At 40.4% G+C, this 5,248-nt stretch overlaps 1 protein-coding gene across 9 annotated transcripts in view; it reads left to right on the top strand.

The window, feature by feature from the left end:
- The window catches only part of S1PR1 (sphingosine-1-phosphate receptor 1), a 63,029-nt gene that overhangs the window by 132 nt on the left and 57,649 nt on the right, over nt 1–5,248 (top strand). The window lies entirely within an intron of this gene.

The raw sequence follows: 5,248 nt of genomic DNA, 5'->3' as shown, positions 1-5,248 counted from the left end.
GTAAGTGCCTCTGGGACAGCTCACCGCCGGGCTCGGGGCAGGCTCGGGAAGAAGCCGCCCCCCCGCCGCAGACTGGTTCGGTAGCGGCGAGCCGGGGCAGATCCCCCTGGCATGGGAACCTGCCGGGGTCCTCGTGCAGAGCGGGGCCCGTCCGCCTGCCCCAGGGTCTCATCCGGGGCTTCGGCGTCTGCTTTGGTGTCTCTTTATGTTCGTTTCTTAGTGAGGCTTTGGAACGGGCTCGCCCTTCGAGCCGCCTGCCAGCCGGGACGCACCTCGCCGGGAGCACTGGCTGCGCGCCGCACGTGCTGCACGCGGCGGCCCTTGAGCGGGAGTCCTTGTGTGGGAGCCTTTGTGCCCCGTGCGGGAGCCCTTGTGCGGGAGCGCCGTGGGAAAGCCCCGTGCAGCACAGCTCACGCTGCGCACGAGGCGATCATCTTCCAGTACCTGAAGGGGCTACAGGAAAGGTGCAGAGGGACTGTTTACAAAGGCTTGTAGGGATAGGACGAGGGGTAAGGGGTATAAACTGGAGAGGGGCAGATTTAGGCTAGACATAGGCAGGAAATTCTTCACCATGAGGGTGTTGAGGCACTGGCACAGTTTGCCCAGGGAAGCTGTGGCTGCCCCATCCCTGGAGGTGTTCAAGGCCAGGTTGGATGGGCCTTGGGCAGCCCGGTCTTGTGGGATGTCCCTGCCCGTGGCAGGGGGTTGGGACTGGATTATCTTTAAGGTCCCTTCCAACCCAAACTATTCTATGATTCTATGAAAACAAGACTACAGGCTTACCAGAATACACCCCTGCAATGAGAACTTGGACGTGAAAGGCATCCATGAAATTTGAAAGGAGTTTTTTTTTCTCCTCTTCACCTCCCATCCCCCAAGTCAAGCAAATAATTAGTTTTCCTTCAGCTGTTTGAGAAAAGAGGAAAAGGATTTTCATTTTTTTACTGAACTGTAGATGGTATGAATCCAAGCTCGGCTTGCAGCAGAATACTCCTTTTAGTGGTACATAGGACTAACAGGTTTATAGGATTCTGAATTCCAAATCCGTCTGATTGCTGGATTTGCTAACAGTTTGAAAAAGCCAAACTATTAAATGACTAAATCCTATGCTTCCAAGTCAGCATGGGACCCTACAAGCAGAGGAGAGTCAATACCAGTAATTTTGTGGTGTTAGAGCACTCTCCATGCTCTACGCCTAACGGATGGAGACCATTCACTTTCCCAGAACAGGAGATGGATCAAAGCCTGCCTGGATGGTGTGCTATGGAGAGGTGAATGCACCAAAGATGTTCGCGTGACCACTGCTTACTTGACCAGATTATTTTTCTGGGGTTTTTTTTCTTTTTTTTTTTTAATAGTTGTCTCTGCATATACTTACTATCAACTAGTTTTTATTCCCTGTAAAGTAAAGAATTAATTTGCATCGTGATTGAAGCCTCAGAGTCTTTTGGTACAGTGTTTGAGCATCTCCTGTTTCTTCTTAACAGTCTTTCCAGGAGCCTCTTTCATTCATATCATATTCTAAAACATGAATAACCTTCCCAATCATGATGCAGTTTTATCATGGGTCAATTTGATATCCCACATTTTCCATTATTTTACATAAACGTACAAATTGAAGGCACTTGTGGTCTTTGTCTGTGATACTGGAGTTAATCAGTCACGGAAGTATCAAGCGAAGCTATAAAACAAAATAACCCTCATGCTCTTTACATCTTTATCCTATGAGTGTACACTGACTTCAGAGCAATTATTTAGGATATTCATTAGTATGAAGGAGGGCAAAATTGAAGCTGTGCATTGTGGAGTGTATTAGGCCAGTTAATTCAATAGGAGATGGCCTTTGATTTTAATGGGGCTGTTTTTTCATCCAGAAACACTAGTAAATGGACAGAGCATGTAGCGCTTGTTTTGGAGTACCCACAGTCATTTCAGTTGCCTATATTAGTTTAGAAGTCTGAGCAACTCGGCGTCATCAGCCAAAATATTTTAAAAGACGTTAGAAGTCTACAAAATGTTGATGACTGCTTTTACCATGTATTTATGTGCATACACATGTTCATAAAAATGTGGGGTGTGTATGCCCAATGTATGAATTTATCTTAGTATCTATTAATCTTAAGAATACTTGACATGGCTGTCCCTTACATGGTCCTTATATAATGGGCAAAAGGGTGTATATAGTTCAAAATTACGATATTTTTTTCCTTTTGCTGTTTTTTGGGAGTGAGGCATTGTTTGTTTGTTTTATCCTGTGACACTTATTGCAAATTTAGTTTGCTTGGAGATGTTTTACAAAAATAAATAAAAAGTAAATAGTATTTTTTTACAAAATGGGCTCTGTTGTCTTCGGTCCGTCATTTCAGTATGTGCTGAATTGTATTTCAGGTTGTCTGCAGAGCCATCTTTGTTTTTATTTGAGATAGCAATGCATTTATTAGGTGATTGAAAGAATAAGCTGACTAGGAAGTAAACAAGCAGAAAACCCCTTTTGTACTCTCTACCAAATCACATGCTGCCTGCTGTCCTTATATCAGTAAGTGCTGAGTAGTTGATTGTCAAGCCTAAACTAAAACCACTGTAAATGAATAGCAACATAGAAGATCAAAGGAATCATGTTTGAAATTTTCTGGGCCAACACCTTTTGTCAGGTATGGCTTTCAAAGAGCTTTGCTTGACTTACAGTGGTGTCATGAACAGCAGGATTTAGTTCTTTGAATTCACTTAGCTGTTCTTGTCTTCCTAGAGTAACACTTGGCATATTGTTATACATTCTGCAGCTTTTAGAGGATCTTGTAGTAGACAGGAACTAGTCAGGTAATTTAAAAGATCCTTCATCTGTGCTGCAAAACATCGTGGATTTAAGGCAAGAAGGTCAAGGAGAAGCTCAAGGCTCACCACACTTGAATTTGTGGTCAAGCTATAAATACCATGATATGCAGCCTAACACAATGGGATCTTTATTTATGGTAGGTGCTCTCACTTAATTACTTTTTACAAATTAATAGCTTACTTTAGTTACAGCCTTACTGTGTTAACTCATGTTTGCAGTGCAAAAAAATTCACTCAGCTATAAGGTCAAGGAGAACTTTCTTCAGTGAGGAGGCGTTTTCTTCAAGGCCATTTTCTGCTGGATTTAAGACTTTGATTGTTTCTTTCTTGTTATCCTTCTAAACATGCAGAAGCAGTTGTTATCTATAAGAACTTGTCTTTGAGAGGACAGATATACATATTGCCTCTGTTGCTAGATAATCTTTCTAAAAGCTTCAGGGAGATAAATATGCTGTGTTAAGATGGTTGCAACTATCCTGTCATGTCAACTGGAAGGCAGCTCAGATAGATAGGCAAATTATTTCCAAGTGACAAAACCCCTCTTGTAGCAGCTGAAGGCTGGAGTGGGAGTCATGTAACATGTTTCTCAGCCAGAACACGTTACTGGAGAGAGAGAGTGCAAGAGGTATGGAAGGCTACGTAGTGTGCAATATTTATGAACAGTCTGAAAGGTTACTTGGAATAACATGCAGATTCTGTACATCCAAAATTCTGTGTTTATTTACATGTATATTCATACCGTACTGTATCTATCTTGTGTCCAGCAAAAAGTCAAGTCTACTAGCAATGGAAAAACAAGCTGACTTTCCTGAGACGCTTACTGATTGCTATAAGGCAGCTCACCTTTGTGTTAAGAGATATGCTGTATAGCTAAAGATTTAATTACCAAACAAAAATTATCTACATCTTCTTTATTGTATGTTGATAACGTTATATTTATTAAAAATTGTGTTAACCAATATTACTCGTATGCAGAGGGTCAAACATGTCTACAGTCAATGATAATTTTCATTACAAATGCTGCTTTCAAGTAGAGTAGGCTTAAGTCTAAAGTAAGTTGGCATTTTGGCCCTAATACTTGATACAAGCGTAAAGCTGTGTGCCTTGGAGAGTACTCTACCTCAGAAGGGCTTTAGATTTCTTTAGAAAATGGATACATCCACTATCTTGCTAATAAGATAGCTATAATTTCTTTCCATATTTGCAAGACTTTGCTAGTGTTTTAGAAATACAGGGCAATAGTCTCATATAAAATGACACTGGTTTGAAGTTGGCGTAGTTACACTTTTCATAAGAGCTATATGTATCTGAGAATTGCATGTGTTGTGAGTATTTGTACTATAGTAGAGAATTACATATTTTTGTACTATCTGATTTCAAATACAGGATACCGGATCACTTGTGAAAGTGGTGCACACAATATCATCATCCTGTTCAATACACTTTATATTGTTCATGCTTTGTCCTGTTAAGTAGGAAGCCCCCACTTAGAGAGCTGCCACCTTTTTTTTTTTTTTTTTTTGCTTTAGTCTGAGGATAGCGATGCTACCTTTGAAAGTGTTTCATTATAATTTGGTAGCACAAGGCCTTTTCTTCCTGTAAATGAAAATATTAAGAAGCTTTCTCACGGTCATGTACTGAGTGGTTAAATTCAACATGCCATCAGTCTTTGTTGGAAGGCTTTGTGATATGAGGATAAGTTTAGATTATATCTTTTAGTGGTAAAAAGTATTTGATTTGTTCACGAACTTTACCAATACGCTTCTCTGAATGCTTTATTACAAACAATATTGCCTTATTACAAAAGGTCCCCAAAACACCAATTATAGACATTTCTTAAGGCTTTTTCTGTCTCTCTGTAGTAGGACTATCTTCATCCCTTTGATATGGTAATTATAGTCCCATTAGAGTGGAGGGGTATGTTTGTGTTTTCATTTATTTTTCTAGGGATTGTTATAATGAAATTCAGGAGGTTGGTCAAATAGCCTGTGATTTCCTGACAAGATGTGCTACAAGATGTGATAGCAAAAAGTCATAGAATGCTTTCTTGTAAAGTTGCTTTCTAAGTAATCCTTAGTGTAGCTGGTATTAATAACACCTTGATGAGATAGAAATTCTCGAATGAACCCTTCCTATTAAGGTATAAAATTAATTGCACACTTGTTTGGGAAGAGGCTTCAGGACATGCAATTAGAAAAAAAAGTAATCGGCTCTTCATATTCACTGTGCCTTACCCATGCAGTGAGTATTTTTGTTGTAGTAATGATGTTCTTCATGAAGACCATTCTGGAATGGGCGGCGCCATTATGCTGGGCACCGTAACTGGGAAAGCAGACAGACAGACAAAGCCTGTTAGGAATAAAACTCAATCCCAACAAATAATATGATGTTGGTTAATTTACAACATTACTAAGTT

This window comes from Cuculus canorus, chromosome 8 (assembly GCF_017976375.1).
Source record: "Cuculus canorus isolate bCucCan1 chromosome 8, bCucCan1.pri, whole genome shotgun sequence".
NCBI lineage: Eukaryota > Metazoa > Chordata > Aves > Cuculiformes > Cuculidae > Cuculus > Cuculus canorus.
This window is presented reverse-complemented; position numbering and strand designations above follow the sequence as displayed.